A 13048-nucleotide genomic window follows, 5' to 3' on the forward strand; every position below is an offset into this window, starting at 1 on the left:
AATCATGAAGTGGAACGACATTTATTGGATATTTCAAACTTTTTTAACAAATCAAAAACTGAAGAATTGGGCGTGCAAAATTATTCAGCCCCCTTAAGTTAATACTTTGTAGCGCCACCTTTTGCTGCGATTACAGCTGTAAGTCGCTTGGGGTATGTCTATCAGTTTTGCACATCGAGAGACTGACATTTTTTCCCATTCCTCCTTGCAAAACAGCTCGAGCTCAGTGAGGTTGGATGGAGAGCATTTGTGAACAGCAGTTTTCAGTTCTTTCCACAGATTCTCGATTGGATTCAGGTCTGGACTTTGACTTGGCCATTCTAACACCTGGATATGTTTATTTTTGAACCATTCCATTGTAGATTTTGCTTTATGTTTTGGATCATTGTCTTGTTGGAAGACAAATCTCCATCCCAGTCTCAGGTCTTTTGCAGACTCCATCAGGTTTTCTTCCAGAATGGTCCTGTATTTGGCTCCATCCATTTCCCATCAATTTTAACCATCTTCCCTGTCCCTGCTGAAGAAAAGCAGGCCCAAACCATGATGCTGCCACCACCATGTTTGACAGTGGGGATGGTGTGTTCAGCTGTGTTGCTTTTACGCCAAACATAACGTTTTGCATTGTTGCCAAAAAGTTCAATTTTGGTTTCATCTGACCAGAGCACCTTCTTCCACATGTTTGGTGTGTCTCCCAGGTGGCTTGTGGCAAACTTTAAACAACACTTTTTATGGATATCTTTAAGAAATGGCTTTCTTCTTGCCACTCTTCCATAAAGGCCAGATTTGTGCAATATACGACTGATTGTTGTCCTATGGACAGAGTCTCCCACCTCAGCTGTAGATCTCTGCAGTTCATCCAGAGTGATCATGGGCCTCTTGGCTGCATCTCTGATCAGTCTTCTCCTTGTATGAGCTGAAAGTTTAGAGGGACGGCCAGGTCTTGGTAGATTTGCAGTGGTCTGATACTCCTTCCATTTCAATATTATCGCTTGCACAGTGCTCCTTGGGATGTTTAACGCTTGGGAAATCTTTTTGTATCCAAATCCGGCTTTAAACTTCTTCACAACAGTATCTCGGACCTGCCTGGTGTGTTCCTTGTTCTTCATGATGCTCTCTGCACTTTTAACGGACCTCTGAGACTATCACAGTGCAGGTGCATTTATACGGAGACTTGATTACACACAGGTGGGTTGTATTTATCATCATTAGTCATTTAGGTCAACATTGGATCATTCAGAGATCCTCACTGAACTTCTGGAGAGAGTTTGCTGCACTGAAAGTAAAGGGGCTGAATAATTTTGCACCCCCAATTTTTCAGTTTTTGAATTGTTAAAAAAGTTTGAAATATCCAATAAATGTCGTTCCACTTCATGATTGTGTCCCACTTGTTGTTGATTCTTCACAAAAAAATACAGTTTTATATATTTATGTTTGAAGCCTGAAATGTGGCAAAAGGTCGCAAAGTTCAAGGGGGCCGAATACTTTCGCAAGGCACTGTATATTGTATTTACTTCGCCACCATGTCCTTTTTTTTTGTGCCTTTACCTCCCTTATCTCACCTCATTTGCTCACATCGTATATAGACTTATTTTTCTACTGTATTATTGACTGTATGTTTGTTTTACTCCATGTGTAACTCTGTGTTGTTGTATGTGTCGAACTGCTTTGCTTTATCTTGGCCAGGTCGCAATTGTAAATGAGAACTTGTTCTCAACTTGCCTACCTGGTTAAATAAAGGTGAAATATTTTTTTTTTTAAAGATCACATTTCCTGAGCTGCTATGTATGGGAATATGTAGTTGTGATTGTGTAGCAGTTCATTGGGAGGCAGCAGGCAACACATATCCCTGGGATCTAGAGTTCTCTGCTCTGCTGTTGAATGTGCCAGTACACGATAAGCACTATTTGTCAACTGGTGAAAATGGGATGAGAGGTAATCTACACTGATGACACACAGAGTGTTTACACAAACCTGTTCTCTGCTGTGCAGGGTTATCTTTATGACAGAACAGAGTATCAGAAACAGCCAGATGGGGAAGAAAAATAACATAGAACCTTGTATGTGTATAATTATAGAGATAGTTAGAGGCAATTTCAGTACTTACATCCTATAATATAGCCTTGGAGATTTGAGAAAATAAGAGGTCTGCTCATAATCTGACCAACGAGGGTATTCAGGGAACATTTTCTGAAACGGTTTATTCCACTGGACATTAGATAATTCTGCTCTCAAATTATCCATACAATGCATACTGAGAGAGGACAATAGGGATTAGGCAACATGGAGTTAAAAACATGACACAGTAAATGGATAATAGTAGGCCGAGGGTAGTTGAGAATTACTTTTTTTAAGGGTCAACGTGCAATAAATCCATTCCGACTAAGTTATGGTCTTAGGACGGCTCATCACCTTATATTGAAAACATAAACCGAGCGCTCTATGACACGACAGCATTAGTGGAACAATGAAAGTTTCTGAATCCATGCCAAAACAGCAGCTTGATGTTTTATGGCTCCACTTTATGACCAACTCGATTCCATGAAGCAAAACCTACATTGCCACAAGGTTTTCAGAACATACCAAAATTAGAAGCTGCAGATTAAGTCAACCATTGATTATTTTGTTTATTCAGCATCTTTCTTGGATACATGTTTGTCATCAATAATTCCATTGCTATTTAGACCATGTGCCTTCGTGATGGGATTCAGACCCTTTGATTTTTTGCACATTTTGTTACATTACAGCCTTGTTCTAAAATGTATTACTTTTTATCGTCAATCTATGCAAAATACCCCATAATGACAAAGCAAAATCAGGTTTAGAATTTAAAAAAAACTGAAATATCACATTTACACAAGTTTTCAGACCTTTTAAATCAGTACTTTGTTAAAACACTTTTGGCAGCAATAACAGTATCAAGTCTTCTTGGGTATGACGCTACAAGCTTGGCACACGTGTATTTGGGGGGTTTCTCCCATTCTCTGCAGATCGTCTCAAGCTCGGTCAGGTTGGATGGGGAGCGTTGCTGCACAGCTATTTTCAGGTCTTTCCAGAGATGTTCAAATCGGGTTCAAGTCTTGGCTCTGGCTGGGCCACTCAAGGACATTGACACACCTGCGTTATCTTGGCTATGTGCTTACGGTCGTTGTCCTATTGGAAGGTGATTCTTTGCCCCATTCTGAGGTCCTTTTCAGGTTTTCGTCAAGGGTCTCTCTGTACTTTGCTCCGTTCATCTTTGCCTCGATCCTGACTAGTCTCCCAGTCCCTGCCGCTGAAAAACATCCCCACAGCATGATGCTGCCACCACCATACTTCACAAAAGTGATGATGTCAGGTTTCCTCCAGACGTGACGCTTGGCATTCAGGCCAAAGAGTTACATCTTAGTATCATCAGACCAGAGAATCGTGTTTCTCATGGTCGGAGTGTCTTTAGGTGCCTTTTGGTAAAATCCAAGCGGGCTGTCATGTGCCTTTTACTGAGGAGTGGCTTCCGTCTGGCCACTCTACTCATAAAGGCCTGAATGGTGGAGTGCTGCAGAGATGGGTGAACCTTCCAGAAGGACAACCATCTCCACAGAGGAACTCTGGAGCTCTGTCAGAGTGGCCATCGGGTTCTCGGTCACCTCCCTGACCAAGGCCCTTGCTCAGTTTGGCCAGCTCTAGGAAGAGTCTTGGCGGTTCCAAACTTCTTCAATTGAAGAATGATGGAGGTCACCGAGTTCTTCGGGACCATCAATGCTGCAGACCTTTTGGGCAACTCTTCCCCAGATCTGTGACTCAACACAATCCTGTCTTGTAGACAGATGGACTCCAATCAAGTTGTAGAAACATCAAGGATGATCAATGTAAACAGGATGCACCTGAACTGAATTTCAAGTCCCATAGCAAAGGGTCTGAATACTTATGTAAATAAGGTATTTCAGTTAATTTTTAATACATTTGCTAAATTTTCAAAAAACCTGTTTCCACTTTGTCAATATGGGGTATTGTGTGTACAGTAGATTGAATAATATTTTTTAAATCAATTTTAGAAGGCTGTAAGGTAACAAAATGTAGAAAAAGTCAAGGGCCCAAATACTTTCCTTTTTTTTTTAAGTAATTCATATTTAGCAGTAAAAACAATTAATTTGAATGTGCTGCAAATGTTTCACTCCACTGCCTTCATCTTCAGGGGAAAATAAGGCAAGGGCTGTTTGGTTTCTCTTGTATGAAATGTTAGATAGGTTCGATAAATTTGAATTGACAGGAGGAATAAAGCCAGAGTTTATTCCTTGAGGAGTCACTCTTCATAAAGCAGCTGTAAAGATGATTGACCCAGCAGCCTTGGTAATAGATGGAGAGGCTGGCATGTTTACTCAGTGCTCAAACCATGGCTGGTTATAGATAGAGATTCACCTTGCCAGCACCTGAAGGCCTCTCAGGACCGACTGACTGACTGCTGGCCTCCTGTCCTCCTCACACATCTCATCCATTGGTTTACTGTGTTGTACCTGGTCCAGCAAGGACCCCTGAGAACAAGGCCTTTTAATGCCTCTGGAGAGATGTTGACACACAAAGGGAATACTACTTCCACAGGTTTGCTAAGTACAACAATTCCAGTATGACACGCTCAAGGGTTGTTTTAATGAGCCAGGTGATTCTGTATAGCTCTCCCCTAAGTCCATTCTGAGAGCTGTTGAGGAGCTAGAAGTAGCCCCCAGCATACAGAGCAGAGCTGCACACTGCCTCCAGTATGGGTGAGTCTGACTCACGCACACAAATAAAATCAAATGTATTTGTCACATCCGTCATAAAACAACAGGTGTAGACTAACAGTGAACTGCTTACTTACGGGCCCTCCCCGCCAATGTAGAGAAATAAAATAAAGAAATAGAAAAGTAATAACACACAATGAGAAATGAAAACTTGGCACTATACACTGGATAACAGTACGGAGTAGAGGTCGACCGATTATGATTTTTCAACGCCGATACCGATACCAATTATTGGGAGGACAAAAAAAGCCGATACCGATTAATCGGACAATTTTTAAAATGTATTTGTAATAATGACAATTACAACAACACTGAATGAACACTTATTTTAACTTAATATAATACATCAATAAAATCAAATAAATAATGAAACATGTTCAATTTGGTTTAAATAATGCAAAAACAAAGTGTTGGAGAAGAAAGTAAAAGTGCATTATGTGCCATGTAAGAAAGCTAACGTGTTCCTTGCTCAGAACATGAGAACATATGAAAGCTGGTGGTTCCTTTTAACATGAGTCTTCAATATTCTAAGGTAAGAAGTTTTAGGTTGTAGTTATTATAGGAATTATAGGACAATTTCTCTATACCATTCGTATTTCATATACCTTTGACTATTGGATGTTCTTATAGGCACTTTAGTATTGCCAGTGTAACAGTATAGCTTCCGTACTTCTCCTCGCTCCTACCTGGGCTCGAACCAAAAACACAACGACAACAGCCACCCTCGAAGCAACTACTCCAAGTCTCAGAGCGAGTGACGTTTGAAACGCTATTAGCGCGCACCCCGGTAACTAGCTAGCCATTTCACATCACAACGTTACACCAGCCTAATCTCGGGAGTTGATAGGCTTGAAGTCATAAAACAGCAGAGCTGCTGGCAAAACGCACAAAAGTGCTGTTTGAATAAATGCTTATGAGTCTGCTGGTGCCTGCCATCGCTCAGTCAGACTGCTCTATTAATTCATAGACTTAAACATAACATAATAACACACAGAAATGTGAGCCTTAGGTCATAAATATGGTTCCGTATTTTATCTAACAGGTGGCATCCATCAGTCTAAATATTCCTGTTACATTGCACAACCTTCAATGTTATGTCATAATTACGTAAAATTCTGGCAAATTAGTTCGCAATGAGCCAGGCGGCCCAAACTGTTGCATATACCCTGACTCTGCGTGCAATGAACGCAAGAGAAGTGACACAATTTCACCTTGTTAATATTGCCTGCTAACCTGGATTTCTTTTCGCTATATATGCAGGTTTAAACATATATACATCTGTGTATTGATTTTAAGAAAGGCATTGGTGTTTATGGTTAGGTACACGTTGGCGCATTGAGTCCTTTTTCGCGAATGCGCACTGCATTGATTATATGCAACGCAGGACACGCTAGATAAACTAGTAATATCAACCATGTGTAGTTAACTAGCGAATAGGATTGATTAAGTTTAATGCTAGCTAGCAACTTACCTTGGCTTCTACTGCATTCGCATAACAGGCGGGCTCCTCATGAGGCAGGTGGTTAGAGCATTGGACTAGTTAACCGTAAGGTTGCAAGATTGAATCTCTGAGCTGACAAGGTAAAAATCTGTCGTTCTGCCCCTGAACAAGGCAGTTAACCCACCTTACTAGGACGTCATTGAAAATAAGAATGTGTTCTTAACAGAGTTGTCTAGTTAAATAAAGATTAAGTAAAAGGTAATAAAAAAAATGTATTTTATTTTTTATTTTTACAAATTGAAGTCCAAAATGACCGATTTTCAAGTTTTCATAACATCGGCCCCAATTAATCGGCCATTCGGATTAATCGGTCGACCTCTAGTATGGAGTCAATGTGTGTATGAGGTAATTGAGATAGATATGTATATAAACTCAGCAAAAATAGAAATGTCCCTTTTTCAGGACACTGTCTTTCAAAGATAGCATTGTGACGTATTTGTAGGCATATCATTGGAAGATTGACCATAAGAGACTACATCTACCAGGTGGTCGCTTGGTGTCCTCCGTTGCAATTATTGCGTAATCTCCAGCTGTAGTATTTTTCAGTTTGTTTCTGATGAGAAGCCAGCTGCCACCACTGATAGATTATCGAATAGATATGTGAAAAACACCTTGAGGATTGATTCTAAACAACGTTTGCCATGTTTCTGTCGATATTATGGAGCTAATTTGGAAAAAAGTTTGGCGTTGTAAGTGACTGCATTTTCCAGTATTTTTCTTAGCCAAACGTGATGAACAAAGCGGAGCTATTTCGTCTACACAAATAATCTTTTTGGAAAAAAATGAACATTTGCTATCTAACTAAGAGTCTCGTCATTGAAAACATCCGAAGTTCTTCAAAGGTAAATTATTTTATGAGAATGCTTTTCTTGTATTTGAGAAAATGTTGCCTGCTGAATGCTAGGCTTAATGCTATGCTAGGCTATCAATACTCTTACACAAATGCTTGTGTAGCTTTGGTTGAAAAGCATATTTTGAAAATCTGAGATGACAGTGTTGTTAACAAAAGGCTAAGCTTGTGTTTCAATATATTTATTTCATTTCATTTGCGATTTTCATGAATAGGAAACATTGCGTTATGGTAATGAGCTTGAGGCTATGATTACGCTCCCGGATACGGGATTGCTCGTCGCTAGAGGTTAATGAACATGCACATGTGGAACGGTTGTTAAGACACTAACAGCTTATAGAGAGAGGGTAGGCAATTAAGGTCACAGCTATGAAAACTTAGGACACTAAAGAGGCCTTTCTGCTGACTCTGAACAACAACAAAAGAAAGATGCCAGGGTCCCTGCTCATCTGCGTGAACGTGCCTTTGGCATGCTGAGCATGAGGACTGCAGATGTGGCCAGGGAAATAAATTCCAATGTCCGTACTGTGAGATGCCTAAGACGGCGCGACAGGGAGACGGGATGGACAGCTGATCCTCCTCGCAGTGGCAGACCACGTGTAACAACACCTGCACAGGATCGGTACATCCGAACATCACACCTGCGGGACAGGAACAGGATGGCAACAACAACTGCATGAGTTATACCAGGAACACACAATCCCTCCATCAGTGCTCAGACTGTCCGCAATAGGCTGAGAGAGGCTGGACTGAGGGCTTGTAGGCCTGTTGTAATGCAGGTCCTCACCAGATATCACCAGCAAAAACGTTGCCTATGGGCACAAACCCACCATCGCTGGACCAGACAGGACTGGCAAAAAATGCTCTTCACTGACGAGTCGCGGTTTTGTCTCACCAGGGGTGATGGTCGGATTCGCGTTTATCGTCGAAGGAATGAGCATTACACCGAGGCCTGTACTCCGGAGCAGGATCGATGTGGAGGTGGAGGGTCTGTCGTGTTCTAGGGTGGTGTGTCACAGCATCATCGGACTGAGCTTGTTGTCATTGCAGGAAATCTCAATGCTATGCATTACAGGGAAGACATCCTCCTCCCTCATGTGGCACCCTTCCTGCAGGCTCATCCTGAAATAACCCTCCAGCATGACAATGCCACCAGCCATACTGCTCGTTCTGTGCGCGATTTCCTGCAAGACAGGAATGTCAGTGTTCTGCCATGGCCAGCGAAGAGCCCGGATCTCAATCCCATTGAGAAAGTTTGGAACCAGTTTGATCGGAGGGTGAGGGCTAGGGCCATTCCCCCCAGAAATGTCCGGTAACTTGCAGGTGCCTTGGTGGAAGAGCGGGGTAACATCTCACAGCAATAACTGGCAAATCTGGTGCAGTCCATGAGTAGGAGATGCACAGTACTTAATGCAGCTGGTGGCCACACCAGACACTCACTGACTGTTACTTTTGATTTTGACCCCCCTTTGTTCTGGGACATATTATTCCATTTCTGTTAGTCACATGTCTGTGGAACTTGTTCAGTTTATGTCTCAGTTGTTGAATCTTATGTTCATACAAATATTTACACATGTTAAGTTTGCTGAAAACGCAGTTGACAGTGAGAGGACGTTTCTTATATTTCTGAGTTTAAGAATAAAGTGACTAGACTACAGGTTAAATCATTTTAAAAAGTATAATCAGTCAAAAAGTCAGGGCCAAAAGCATCAATGCAGATAGTTAAATAATTAACCAAATAGCTACTTGGATTAACTATTTAGCAGTATTATTGCTAAAATAAAAATAATTTTTGCGCTCATTTTTGCACGCAGAAATATGTAGGTTATTGTGTTTGTTTAGGAAGTATTGAAAATACATGCCAACCTCTATCCTGGATGGCAGGGATCTCAGCACCAGTGATGCACTAGGCCGTACACACTACCTTCTGTAGCGCCTTGAGGTCGGATGCCAAGTTGCCGCCATACCAAGCAGTGATGCAGCCATTCAAGATGCTCTCAAATGGTGCAGTTGTAGAACTTTTAGAGGATCTGAGGGCCCATGCAAAATCTGTTCAGCCTCCTCTTCATGACTGTTGGTGTGTGTAGACCATGATAAATCCTTAGTGATGTGGACACTGAGAAACCTCAAGCTCTTGAACCACTCCACTACAGTCAATGTGATGTGTTTATGGGGACGTGTTCGGCCCTTCGTTTCCTGTAGTTCACGATCAGCGCCTTTGTCTTGCTGACGATGAGGGAGAGATTTTTGTCCTGGCACCACACTGCCAGGTCTCTGACATCCCTATAGGCCGTCTCATCGTCATAGGTGATCAGGCCTACCACCGTCGTGTTGTCAGCAAACTTAATGATGGTGTTGGAGTTGCAGGCACGCAGTTGTGGGTGAACACGGAGTACAGGAGGGGACTAAGCACACAGCTCTGAGAGGCCCCCATAAGTGTGTTATTGCCTACCCTCACCACCTGAGGGCGGCCCGTCAGGAATTCCAGGAACCAGTTGCAAAGGGAGGTGTGCAGTGTCATGGTCCTTAGCTTAGTGATGAGCTTGGAGGGCACTATGGTATAGAACGCTGAGCTGTAGGCAATGAACAGCATTCTCACATAGGTGTTCTCTTGTCCAGGTGGGAGAGGGCAGTGTGGAGTGCAAGAGAGATCGCATCATCTGTAGATCTGTTGGGGCGGTATGTGAATTGGAGTGGGTGTCTGGGATGATGGTCATGGGCCATAACCAGGCTTTTAAAGCATTTCATGATGCTATGGTGTGATTGTCATTTAGACAGGTTACCTTGGCGTTCTTGGGCACAGGGACTATGATGGTCTACTTGAAACATTTTGGTATTACAGACAGGGTTAGGGAGAGGTTGAAAATGTCAGTGAAGCCACTTGCCAGCTGGTAGGTGCATGCTCGGAGTACGCGTCCTGGTAAACCATCTGGCCCTTCGGACTTGTGTATGTTAACCTAAAAGGTGTTACTCACATTGGCTACAGAGAGCATGATCCTACATTTGCCCGGAACAGCTGGCACTCATGTATAGTTCAGTGTTGCTTGCCTCGAAGCAAGCAAAGGCGGCATTTAGATCGTCTGGTAGGCTCACGTCACTAGGCAGCTCGCGGCTGGGTTCCTCTTAATAATCTATGATAGTTATCAAGCCCTGCCACATCCAACGATCGTCAGAGCTTACGTAGTAGGATTCGATCTTAGTCCTGTATTGACGCTTTGATAATGACTCATCGAAGGTCGTATCAGGATTTCTTATTAGCGTACAGATTAGTGTCCCGCTTCTTGAAAGCGGCAACTCTAGCCTTTTAGTGGTGTGCGGGTCAGCCGTTTATTCACCTGCACCCAGTCGCAATTGCTAATAGCCCATCCACACGACTATATGTGATAATATACTATAAGTGTACATCTGAGGCACCCGACCCTAACCCGCTAATATAGAGAATGCGCTCTAGGCTACAGTCAGACAGCAGAACAATTTTGTTGTCTCTACCTTCTTGCTGTTGTCTGTGCCCAATAATGTTTGTATATCATGTTTTGTGCTGCTACCATGCTGTTGTTGTTGTCTTAGGTCTCTATTTGTGTTGTGTTGTCTCGTCATAATGTGTGTTTTGTACTATATTTTTTATTTAATTTATTTTTTAACTCCAGCCCCCATCCCCGCAGGAGGCCTTTTGGTAGGCCACAATTGTAAATAATAATTTGTTCTTAACCAACTTGCCTAGTTAAATAAAAGGTTAAATAAAAAAAGATGAGCAGAACCTTGAGACTTTCTTAATATCAGAGCTCACGCACCAGTTGACGTTAACAAAGAGACACACACCGAGCATGTGCACACACACACACTTCATGGTAAGCTCTACACCCGTTGTATTCGGCAAATTACATTTTACTTGACACATTTGTTTTACGATCCTTGTGGAGACAATTGATTTATATTCAAAATCCTACTTTCCCTAACCCCTATGCCTAATATTGCCTTTTTTTTCTTGTGGGAACCGGCGAAATGTTCCCACTTGTCCGAATTGTTGTTGTTTTACTCTCCTTGTGAGGAATTCTGATCCCCACAAGGACAGTAAAACCAAAAAAAAAACACACATTCGCAGGTCAAAACCTCTTGATCCTTAAATGTAATCAGCTCACCCTAACTGCAGTGAGTGGCATATGATGCTTTGCCTCTTTAGACCCACTTTATTTTGACATGAAAGCATACATGCACTAATTTGTTGGAGCCAATTTGTGTGCCTTGATGAAGTAGTTTAGGATCAAAGTACCCCGCTTGTTTGCTTTTCTCAACATTTAGAAAATGGCTCTAAAATTACACTCGATAGTGCATTTTATCAACTTAAAGGGTTGGCAAATGTTAATTGGATAGTGCTTCAGCATGCCAAAAGTAACAATTGGAATTACAGTATGTTATTATTTTGCATTGAATTGCATAAAGCATCTGGTATTGACAGTTCTCTAATTATACAAACTTGCCTAAGTAATTCACCAATCACAACATAGAACGTTTTTTTTTTTTTTTTTTAAAGCCTGGCACTTGGCTGTCCAGATGGGAAAGAGCGAGAAAAAACAAGAACCTGTGATTGAATCATGTCCCATTCCTCTATTACTTATTTGGAGTCGAGGTAAGGTGAGGTTAGGGCTGGGCGATGCAGGTTAGGGCTGGGCGATGCAGTATCGAATTAATTTGATTAATTCTAATTCATGTTTTAGAACGACGTTCCAAATGCCTTTGTTGCAAGAATCAAGACCCCTCACAACAAAGATCACTTCCTCTCTGAGTACAAGCAGTTTTCAACTCACTATTTTCATTTGAGGTTTTGTCCAGATTCAGTCATATGGACGCCAAAACATTTTACTGTTGTGGATAACTTTTTAACGACACCTTTTTTGTCTCTAACGATACCCTTTTTTTTGGCCACAGACTGTTATGTGCTATCTGTCTAGTAGTTTGCATTTTATACATTTTCAAGAGCATAAAAAGACGCATTTATATAAGTAATTGGCAACTCGTTCTCATTCTGAAAGGCTGGGTTGTTCAAACAGTTGGAGACAGAGGAGGGTGTATTCCTAACAGTTCAATTTGTTAGCACGCAAATAGAGCCAAGTTGGCTAGACTTTATATACACTGAACAAAAATATAAAAATGCAACATGTAAAGTATTGGTCCCATCTTTCATGAGGGGAAATTTAAAAAAAAGATCCCCAAAATGTTCAATAAGCACAAAATGTTGTGCGCAAATGTGTTTACATCCCTGTTAAAATTTGCATTTCTCCTTTGCCAAGATAATCCATACACCTGACAGTTGTGGCGTCACAAGAATCGGATTAAACAGCATGCTCAATACATAGGTGCTCCTTGTGCTGGGGACAATAAAAGCCCACTCTAAAACATGCAAGTTTGTTATACAATACAATGAAAACAGATGTCTCAAGTTGAGAGAGCGTGCAATTGGCATGCTGACTGCAGGAATGTCCACCTTTGCTTTTCCCAGAGAATGTAATGTTATTTTCTCTCTGCCTCCAACGTTGTTTTAGAGAATTTGGCAGTACTTCCAACCGGCCAGCCCAGGACCTCCACATCCAGCTGCTTCACCTGTGGGATCGTCAGACCACCACCTGGACAGCTGATGAAACTGTGGGTTTGCACAACCAAAGAAATTCTGCACAAAATGTCAGAAACCGTTTCAGGGAAGCTCATCTGCGTGCTTGTCGTCCTCACTAGGGTATTGACCTGACTGCAGTTTGGCGTCGTAACCGACATCAGTAAGCAAATGCTCACCTTGGCCACTGGCACGCTGGAATTCTGTGCTCTTCATGGATGAATCCCAGTTTCAACTGTACTGGGCAGATGGCAGAGAGCATGTATGGAGTCGTGGGGGCGAGCAGTTTGCTGATGACAATGTTGTGAACAGAGTGCCCCATGGTGGCGGTGGGGTTA

At 42.0% G+C, this 13048-nt stretch overlaps 1 protein-coding gene across 1 annotated transcript in view; it reads right to left on the reverse strand.

The window, feature by feature from the left end:
• Positions 1-13048, reverse strand: part of LOC110522229 (exostosin-1) — a 256334-nt gene that overhangs the window by 232509 nt on the left and 10777 nt on the right. The window lies entirely within an intron of this gene.

Source organism: Oncorhynchus mykiss, chromosome 4, assembly GCF_057628025.1.
Source record: "Oncorhynchus mykiss isolate SJ-2025 chromosome 4, ASM5762802v1, whole genome shotgun sequence".
NCBI classification, from domain to species: domain Eukaryota; kingdom Metazoa; phylum Chordata; class Actinopteri; order Salmoniformes; family Salmonidae; genus Oncorhynchus; species Oncorhynchus mykiss.